The 10,917-nt window shown below is 37.2% G+C and overlaps 1 protein-coding gene across 2 annotated transcripts in view; it reads left to right on the top strand.

Moving 5' to 3' along the window:
• The window catches only part of LOC117175778 (probable cytosolic Fe-S cluster assembly factor GL21135), a 32,926-nt gene that overhangs the window by 1,013 nt on the left and 20,996 nt on the right, over nucleotides 1-10,917 (top strand). The gene's annotated exons all lie outside the window — the stretch shown is intronic.

The following is a 10,917-nucleotide window of genomic DNA, read 5'->3' as shown; positions in this document are numbered from 1 at the left end:
TTACCGTCGCACCACTCTTTAAACGACCACTAAAAGGATCTTGAAAAGGACCCAAATCTCTCAAACTATTTCCGAGACTATTTTGTTTCAAATCGACTTTGTTTATATACTCAAATGGGCCAAGCTATTTCGCTAAAGAAAACTCAAAGATTTCTTTCGGTAGGGTAGTCTTCAATAGTCGATTACTTGACAGAATTACCAATAAATGAGTTTTGTTTCAACGTCATTTTGTATGTATGCCGTTATACCTTTTTGAATCTAGATAATCCCTACCGATAGAAATCTCTTGAGTATTCTCTAGCGAAATAGCCTGGCCCATTTCAGACTATAAGCAGAGTCAATTTGAAACATTTTAGTGTCAGATAGTCTGAGAGATTTGGGTCCTTTTCAAGGTCTTTTTAGTGGTCCTTTCAAGAGTGGTGTGACGGTAATGTAATGTTCCTTTTGTATTCGTCACGTACCAGACGGGCAGAGTTATTTACAGTAGTTGGTCGTGGCTAATCCGCTCTCCCTTTTTAAATTTCTCTTCAAATTATTAACACTTTTTTTTTAATTTAATAAATTTTCTCATTATACTTATTTATAATTATAACTTATATGCTAATATACCATTTTCTCGTTGAATTAAAAGATGTCCTTTTTGGCGTATCTCATTCCATTTACGAGAAACGTCGTATTAATTCCAATTTTAAGCATTTAAAAAAAGTTAGATATCTGAAATCATAGAAACCCGTAGATTCCGAATTATTATGTTTTAGGCTGTTAATTATGAAATTAAAAAAAATCTACTTCTAAATTTTAATCCGAAAGCTTAACAAAGGACCCTTGAGTGTCGGCTACTCTATTGATATAGCCCCTCTGCTTGTTATTTATGATCGAATTCATATTTCAACTTCAGCCTCTCTGTTTTTTATTTATGATCGTATTTCAATTTCGGAAAGGACATTTTAAAGCCTTTAAAACATTTAAATGAACTACCTGGACCTTTGAATATATCTACCGGAGTGCCTGCGGAGAATTTCTCTGAGCTTCTCTGACCCTAGAGAATCTTTAGAATATACTCAGAGATTTCTTTCGGTAGGGGAAGGCTTTAAAAGAAGATTAAAAATCTCAGATTTCAAAATAGAAATGCATCTACTGTAAAAAAATCTGTTTGAAAATTACGCTGCTTACCCGGTAATAAGCGTAGAATAGAGAAAAATTAATATTTTCAGATTTCAGCGCAAAAGTGAAGATTGTTCTATTATTTTGAATCCGTGATTTTTCCATCTGCCTAAAATGTCACAATAAGAATAATACACCTAAACTTATTCACTTCTATTTCCATAGCGACCGCCACACAGTTTTCTATGCTCCCAAAGAGAACGTGTTTTTAATATATTTAATTCCTTCTAATTGTACCAGTAACGCACCTCACAGAGATACTTTTTATTTTTCAGAAGTCGTCATATTTTGATTTGATTTAATTCCTTCATGCGGAATGTAAATTCTGAAATTTTAATTCTCACCAATTCAACTCTGCCTCTCTAGAGTTAAAATTACTTAAATTCACATATTTGCATAGATTTCTTTGTTGCATTTTTAAGACGTTTAAATAAATTATCAAAATATAAATAAATATAAATTTGAATATTTTTGGAATTTATAAGTTATAAAAAGATTTAATAATGAAAAATAGGTTAAATAAATGCTTTCGTTAAATTTTACTAAGTCGATTGAGAGGAATAGGATTTGCACTTTTTCTGTTCCCGTTGGAGGATTTTTAGACGGAGGAAAAATCGCATATTCATAGGAATACAAATTCTTAATTTTTTTGAATTCAACACTTGTTACTGCGTATAGTAATCGCTGTACTCTGTTCACTATGGTAATTCTATAAAGCTTTGTGAACTTGCGAAGATTCCCATATGACATTCGTACATTCACAAATTTTCAGCAGTTTCATTATAGCAGTTTAATATTACCATAAGAATCATGGGATAGAATTTTATACAATTGATCGCCCTGGTAAAATTTAACCGTAGTTTAATTTTTTTATCAGATATTCTATAATAATAATAATACAGTAGTATCGTAATAATAAATAATGTTATCAGTGTAATTCTACTATGTAAGTGGAAGAATCAGGTTTTCAATAGGATATAGCAGAATTTGCGTGTTTACGATGAAATCGGAATTTCACCATTCTTTTCAATTCAAGCGTTTGTACTACTGGGTGACCGCCATCGGTGAAATCTCCTAATTTTGTAAAAATTAGATGTACTTTCATCAATATAAACTATCAGATACGTTAACAATAATATTAAGAAGTTTTATTTTACGAGCAGACATGTAAGAATTTGGGATATAAAGAACGGAGTGGCTATATCGCCTTACATGTATGTCGGAATAGCCGACAGTAGCTTATTTCGACATACAATTATGGCCAAATAAGGAAGGTATTTTGTTTCATCCTTTTGGAATATATGCAGGAGAGCGTGACGGTCAAAACAAGGCTACTAAATTGTTTATTATTGCATGGTAGATTATAATAAAGAGCTCAATCATTAAAAAGGCAATTGTAATTGCACCAGCGAAATACGAGGATGAGTGGCGAGTTAACCTCAAAATCTCAAGACATGGATCAGAGGTGGTTCTATGTTGTGCATTATAGACTTTAGTGTGAAGTATTTCTTCTAGAACATTTTAAAATAAGCAAAGTTTTTTCGTAGAATTTTCTGAAGTATATCATTAGAAAAAAAATCAATTTTTCGATAGAAAAATTCTCGTGGCCACAAATATGACTTAAGGGCATGTGATACTTAGAAAATTATCGATTTTACCAGTTTTAGGTTCCGACGGCTTTTTTTCTAGAATAATCAATATTTTGTCTTAAAAATTTGGGAAATGATAGTGAACATGCTACAACGTTTGTATATTTGGAGGTTATGTATGTTACAATTCTCCTGTGCGTTACTTTCAAACTACACAATATTTTTGGCCGAAAACTTTGGACTTGCAAATAAACATAGTAACTAATCCCCCGGAACTAACCTTGTTTGCAGGCAATCAAAAAAGTTTATTTCATAAATAATTTCCCAGTGGCGAAAAATTGAACATTAGTTTCAAAGTTTCATGCTGTTTCCTACGCCCTCTACGCCGAAAATTACAAAATTTATCTATCTACATTACCAGCTAGGCTGGTAAGATAGTTTATTACACCCATGGACATAGGAAACACGGGACTAGGCATGGCATCCTAACTTGCACGAGCGGGGTTGAATACACAGGAGGGGGGAGAATTCCATGAGTGGGGAGAGCCGCCATCTTACGATGTGCCATTTGATTATGCGCACGAGCATTTTTGTCGACAAACTGGGCATGAAAATATAAACATGTGGGCGTTGCCATGTTTGTCGCGGGACATCGGACATCGAAAGGTGGCGGACCTCCCCCCTCATTGCATCACCCCCGCAATGGCATGCCTAGTCACTTGTTTCCTATGTCCATGATTACATCATAATTATTCTAGAGTGCTTACCGACAGAATCGGTACGATAGAGACCTACATTATCGGAATGACAGAGAGCTAAAAATCACCCTAACCCCAAAATAATAAACGTGCATAAAATTTGGTAATTAGCAAAATAACATTTTTTTGTTATTATCCTTGAAAAAAGAGTCCGGGGACGTCCGTTATGATATTTTATAGCATCTCCGAATTCAGTTTTTGAAAATTTTCATTTTTGTGGAAAAAAGCCGTCGGAACTGTACCCGATTGACCACACGACGAAGTATCACATGTCCATAACCCACATAAAACTTATATAATGTGTCTCTGGTAGAATTAAACATGTAACATACAAAAAATAAAAAGGTGGAGTACTTTACAAAAAGGTAATTTAATATTTTCAGAACATTGGAACTTTCAAGATTTTTTCATTTCTTGACAGATCTGGAATCTGGAAGAAAAATTCAAATATCCCTATTAATTAAAAAGTTATAGCTGTTTAAAAAAAGAATTCGTGAATATTTTGGAAAAAAACTTTAAAATTCAAATACTGATAACATCAGTTTTTTTTAAATCGGGAAAACAAGTGCCGTTTAATTTGTTCTAAAGCACAAAATATTTTGTCTTCAAGAGATTATACAATTTGAAGTTCAACTCTGGACTTTGGAAAAAAAAGTTTTCTATGATTTTTAGAATTGAAATGATATTCCCACTCAAGTCTTACGAAACAAGTAAGTTTAAAACTTACTAAAAAGAATTGTTTTACCAATATTTGTTTATAGAAATTGTTTATAATAATTCAGTTGAGTATTATAAGAATTATTTGTATTTTATGACTGCACAATAGGATGTTCCAAATTTTGTTGTCGCGAATTTTTATGAATATCGCCCGGAAATTTGTTCCAATCCACACAAAAATAAATCCATTGTTTTTGTTTTGAAGAAAAATGATATTTAGAAGTAGCCCAAGCCTCATGAAGGTAAGCACGTATTTCGCATAAGAAAAAAAGACGTTTTTAAATTTTATTCAAAATCTCTAATATTAGGTTAATTGAACTAAAACTCAAGTTTCATCTTCGCAATCAGCCATAGAATACAGATGAATAGTTACTTTTTAAGAATCAATCCCCAGAAGTCTGTTTTCAGGCTTCCAAAAAAACCCCTAAGTGAAATGCAAATTGTTTCTAGTACATAAAATACCACTTTATTCTGATAACTTGATATTTAAAGAAATTGTTCTTAGCAATTTTCTCTTAGAATAACGCTAGAAAATTTGAGTTTTTTCCACAATTTCCCACTTTTTGTCCAATTCTCAATTAAAGTGAGTTGTGTTTATATTTTATGTTTTATTAAACTTTTACTCAGGTAAACCCGGTTATACATCATAGCCACGGACTAAGTCAAGTGACTGATGAGATTAGAACGTTATAAGTTAATTCGAATAATTTAATACGATGGTTGAAACCTGCAATGATATTGTAGGTATACAATTACGAGCGGCCATGAGCGCTGGAGGTGAGAACAGTCACCACTGGATGCTTTCTTAGAGCTACCATCTGCCACTCCACTGGTTTTTAGTCGCTCACTTCCTGATGATCAAGAAAGTTTCTTACAATGCGACAGGTATTTAATAAAACCGCCTTCTGAGCTGCTACCAATACCCTACTGACTCTTAAATGTTCAAGATGTTCAGTGCATCTTGCGTGCACATTGCCTGTAACCGAAATGGTTACCGAAATCACAATGGGATGAATAGATGCATGATTCACATTCCTCTAAACAGTCTTTACTTCATGCCTTAACTCGCTATACTTGTGGATCTTGGTTGCATAGGTTGACTGCAAATTTCGGTTAAGCAGACAAGCAATGTCGATGATGTACTCTTCCACCTTTTTTTTCTCGCATCACGATGGCAGGTCGATTGGCCCGGATGTAATGATCCGTTTGGATAGTACAACCCCAATATAAGACGTAATCTTCGCTTTTTAAATCGGGCATTGGAATGTATCTATAGAAGGGCATCCATTCTATGAAGAGTCCTAAGTTTAGGGCAAGTTGTTCATGTATAATGCCCGCTACATCATTATGTCTGTGCGCATTTTCTCTCTGAGTCATTACGCGACAGCCATCAATAATGTGCTCGGTGGATTCGATGGTATCTCCACATAATCGGCACCGGTCAACCACGTCTTGATGTAAGACGTGTTTGTAATAATTCCTGGTGCTGACAACCTTGTCCAGTATTGCAATGACGAATCATTCCGTCTCTGGATACAGAACACCCTTTCTTAGCCAAATATTAGATTCCCCACTATCCACTTCATTTTGATCTATCATGTTGGGGTGCTCGCCATGGATGGCTTTCTGCCTCCATTGTATTTCTAATTCCTCTACGGGTTTTGCCCTGATATTCAAGGCCCCATCTGAGGACAAATTTAAGGGCGTGTATTCAAGATCCGTTTGACAGATGGTACTGTAAATCGCAAAATTTCGTTTGCTGTTAAAATAGTCTCGCAACTGTATAACTTTTGACTCACACAGTTTTTTGACATCTACAACGTCCCTATCCCCTAAATGTTGTGGTAGAGATACCCTTTCAATCGCTGAATTTCTGTGGTGTATGCGGTGCTTCGTCATTTCTACGCGAACAATTCTGTTTAACTTTTCAAGGTCGGTGTTAGACCATTTTATGAGCTCGAAGGAGTACGTGAGGACAGGGATGGCATATGTGTTGATCGCCCTGATTTTTTTGCCGAGTTGAGAAAACTTCATAATCAATGTGAGTCTCGTAGTGAAGGCAGTCGTTCGGCTTGTGGTCACTATCGTATGTTGAATACCCATAGATTCACGAATACCCAGATATTTATATGATTCGCCTGCAGCTATTGCCTCGATGTTATTTTCGAACTCGTTCTCTAACTCTACGGTCCCTAATTCCCCTCTAATTAAATGCACTGTTCTACATTTATCTAGTCCGAACTCCATGTGGATATCATTGGAAAACTGCTTTGTGACATCGATCACTTGCTGCAGTTTCTGGCCTGAACTAGCGTACAGCTTCAGGCCATCCATGTAAAGAAGATGGGTTACTTGATGACCATTCTCATTATCATGAATTCTGAACCCATGAGACATGCTGTTTAGTGTTTTGCTTAATGGATTCAACGCTAAACAGAACCATAGTGCGCTGAAGCAGTCTCCTTGAAATATACCCGTCGTAAAGCGTATTGACCTAGTTATCCTTGGTTGTCCATGATCTAAATACTTGATTCTTGTATCCCAGAGCCTCATCACATGGCTCAGAAAGTCAAGAATGCGTGGGCAGATTTTGTAAAGTTTTAAGACTTCAAGCAAATAGCAATGCGCCACGGGAGGAAACGCTTGCTTGTAGTCAATGTATGCCATGTGTAAGTTCCTTTGATGTTTACGAGCTTGAGTCATGGCAGCAGCGTCTATAGTGACTAGATCTTTACAGCCTTGTGAGTTTTTACGACATTCTTTTTGTTCTTCTGTAAGAATGTCATTCTCGTCGCAATGAGAATGACATGAGTAAGAAATTTATAAATTGTTGGAAGACAGGCTGTCGGTCGAAAGTCAGTTGGATTTGGAGTCGTCTGGGTTTTTTTGATATCATATACGTAGTACCTTGGAACATGAAACGTGGCATCAGATCTGGATGTACAATGATCTTCTGAAAACACCTTGCCAACGCAAGATGCACACTCGTCGGGTAATTGTACCAGAAGTTATGCACCATGTCCGGACCTGGAGCTTTCCACTTACTTGCCCTTTTCAAGACCGCTGAAACATCCAAATTGCATCTGTTCATTTTCCCCCAAACGCCCGATCAGTAGTTAGTCATATCTTCCAATTGAGGGACTTCGGTGCCTTGGTGGTTATTTGGCTTTACTATAAGTTAGCGATAGAACCTTCTTTCATCTGTCTGAAATTTTTGATTTTGTTGCCTTCGTGCATTACTTTTCTTGTACCGACGCAGTCTGGCAGTAAGAACATCAAGTATCTGTCGTTGAGAGTCTACAATTCCAACCAATATTGCTGGTGTTAATATTTCGATGTGCCGAGGGTAGATGATTTTAGTGACATGGTTCATCAGCTTTCTGGTTCTATTTCCTTTTTTATATTGAGTTAATCGACCCAATTTGCACCTTACTTTGCTAACATCCATATCTATCCTGATCTTCCATGGTGGATCTCGATCCCTTGCTGGGACAAAAATTGCATTTGCAGGCCTAGTTTTCCGGCCCAACATTCTAGCGGTTGCCACTGCTGCACAGTATACAAGAGTTTGCACCTCTAACGCAGTTTGTGCTACGTTCAAATACGTAGGTAAAACCTTGCTGTCGAGATGTGCTATTAGTGCACGCAGATTATTTGTGATGTTTATTTTGAGCAGAGAATGCCTTAGCGTTGGTTCTACATATCTGAACTCTAGTAAAGCATGGCCAAAATTCCTTTCCAGGTGCTGTAGTTTTCCTGAGATTTCCCTATCCACATCATCGTTATTAATATCCAGATGTGGTTCTAATGGATCCGGTGCATGATGTCAATGAAGTCTTCGTTACCTACATCTTCCAGGGCGAGCTCATCAATAGGAAGCTGCCGTTCCACTTCCATTTTTATAACAGCTATTTCAACAGCCGAAAGCAGTCTGTTTACAGATATTGAGCGTTTTTGATCTGCCAGATTCTGCTCATTTATTTTTGTGGCTAGCTCTGGATATTTAAGTAAGAAGAGTCTATGATGTTCTCTCCTCACACTTTGCCCACATTTCTCTGCTAAAAATAAAGGCGCATAACATCTCTGTTCATATGGAATGTCCATTTTCGTCGCTTTTTTGGTTGCTGAACCTCTGCTTCTGCCTCTGGTTGTATAAGGTCATCCACCTCTGGAGGATGTGGTGGTTTGGATCATCAATAGGTTAAGGAAGAACATCAATTACTCCTGCTTGACCGTTTGACGCGGCTTTCTCTAACTGATGTTGATTGCCGTCGTTTTTCCACGTCAAATCAACCTGTTGTTTAATCTCCATTGCTCGGCCACGGTATTTTTGTCGAGGTGGTTGGCTAAAAATAGCTAGCGCTGGCCAAAGCATCCACAGCAGGCACAGTTGATGTTCCACTGCTCACCGTTTGTCGCAGATGTTCTTGCTGACCAGCTGCTTGGTTAGTGAGATCTGCCTGAACATTTCGTAGCTCACCATCGCCACCGCCCCGCATGCTGTGGCCCCCAGCTGTGGCTCCAGGGGCCCCCCGACGATCATCGGGAAATGAAAAGCGTTTCAAAATCTTTAATGTATTCTCCATTTTTCATTGATGGTTTTTGGTGTTCTACTTAGTCCCTCTCCTCTTCGTTATCAGCCTATTTGACATGGGAAACCCTGTCAGTAGCAATGCTACAGCCAACATTGCCGTCAAAGTCATGAGAGGAGAGCTTAAGCTCAACTATCATCTTCTCAACTATCTTCTTCTTTATCAATGCTATGTAGTTGCGTTTTCTTCTGAAATGTTCAACTGTTCACCCTCTTTTTACTTAGTAAAATAATAAATAATGCTTTTTAACAAACGTAATTGTTCAAACAATTTATGAATGTTATCTATTATATGTATTATTTATTGTCTATTATTACGTTATATATTATATCTTCTCTTAAACAAGTGCTAAAAAGTTGCTACGTTTTTTGAACTCTTAACATTTTTCTCCAGGGTTCACTTAGTGAGGTAATAATTGATACAAGTTTTAAAAAAGCTGATTTAAACAATTGATTATTGTTTATGACTATCTTTTCTTAGAGTAAAGCTAGAAAGTTTTATTTTCTGTAAGCTTTAGTTTTACTTGAACTTTTTTGTTAGGAACAAATAATAAGTGAACCTCAAAAAGAATAATTTTTCTAATATTACTGTACTTTTTAAATTGAATTATTCTTGCTCTTGTTTCAATGTTAAAAAAAAATTAATTTAAACAAAAAAGCTATCCTACAAAAGAGGAAAAACAAATAGTGGGATAATTGGAGGGGGGGGGGGGGCTAGGCCTGTAAAAGACATCGGGCAGCATGACTGACCCATCTCGACTCTTCCAAGACCCTCTAGTTACTGTCGAACACCCGCCCGAACCAGAGGAGGTCGAAGTATTTTGGAGAGAAGTCTACGAAGTGCAGCATAGACTGGACGAAGACTCAGAAAATATAAATAGCTTCAAGGAGCTATGTGATGCCCTCATAAAATCTGATAAAGATTGCCCATCCATCACTACCGAGGAGGTGAACAAAGTATTAAGAGGGATGAAGAGCTACTCCGCACTGGGACCAGATTGTATCAAAACCTTCTAGTGGAAGAAGTTTCCTTCAACCCATCAGCATTTGGCCCGTACTTTCACTTCATATTTAAAGTCGGAAGAGCCGATTCCTGAGTGGATGGTGGAAGGGCGCACAATACTCCTGCCGAAAACAGGCAACTTAGCTGACCCGAAGAATTACAGGCCAATCACTTGTCTGAACACACTGTATAAGATATTCACAGCTATCCTAAATTATAGGATTTTTCAGGCAATTGAACCTGTGTGGCAAGAAATGTATGAACAACGAGGCTCAAAGAAAGGCGCAGCGGGATGTCGGGAGAACCTGCTCATCGATAGATGTGTCTGCAAAGATGCAGCATTCTATCAGCGTGACCTATCGATGGCCTGGATTGATTATCGGAAAGCTTTCGATTCGACCTCCCATAGACATATCATCTGTCTTTTGGTGTTAGTTAATGTACTAAAATATTATTTTCTACACTAGAGTGACATTAATATGACTGCGTATTCGACATTTTTTTAAAACCATTCCTGAAAATGACAATTTTTTAACTCTAAAATGGCTTCCATAAAGTTATATCCTAAAGTTCAACCCTAACCCACGTCTCAATCACTTTCAATGCGTGCGTGCATTCTGAAAGAATCCGAGCTCGGACATACAATCGTAACGATTAATGGACTGAAATGGATATACCAGGTGTATACATATGAAACCGGTATTGCCATTTAGCGGCCAGTAGGCACACTTGTAGGCACTGTCGGAACTTACCATTTGTGCTAATTGGCGTATTTTCATCTGTCAACAATATCCAATACCAAACATTTCAAGTTTCATATGACGTCGTGATTTTTTTCGCTCTTGAAAATGTCGAAATACGTGCCTTCAAACAACGAGTTGCGGGGAGCATTAATTTTCTGTTTCCATTTGGGTAGATCGGCGATAGAATCTCATCGAGTGCTTGTAGAAGCTTACGGAGAGCATGCTCTTGGTCGAACGCAGTGTAATGAGCGGTTTAACAAGTTCAAAAGTGGCAATTTTGATGTGAGAGACGCTGACCGCGGAAAACCACCGAAATCGTTTGAGGACGTCGAATTGCAGGCTTTGCTGGATG

This window comes from Belonocnema kinseyi, chromosome 1 (assembly GCF_010883055.1).
Source record: "Belonocnema kinseyi isolate 2016_QV_RU_SX_M_011 chromosome 1, B_treatae_v1, whole genome shotgun sequence".
In the NCBI taxonomy this organism is placed as follows: Eukaryota; Metazoa; Arthropoda; class Insecta; order Hymenoptera; family Cynipidae; genus Belonocnema; species Belonocnema kinseyi.
Note: the sequence above shows the minus strand (reverse complement) of the source record. Positions and strands in the feature narration are given on the sequence as shown.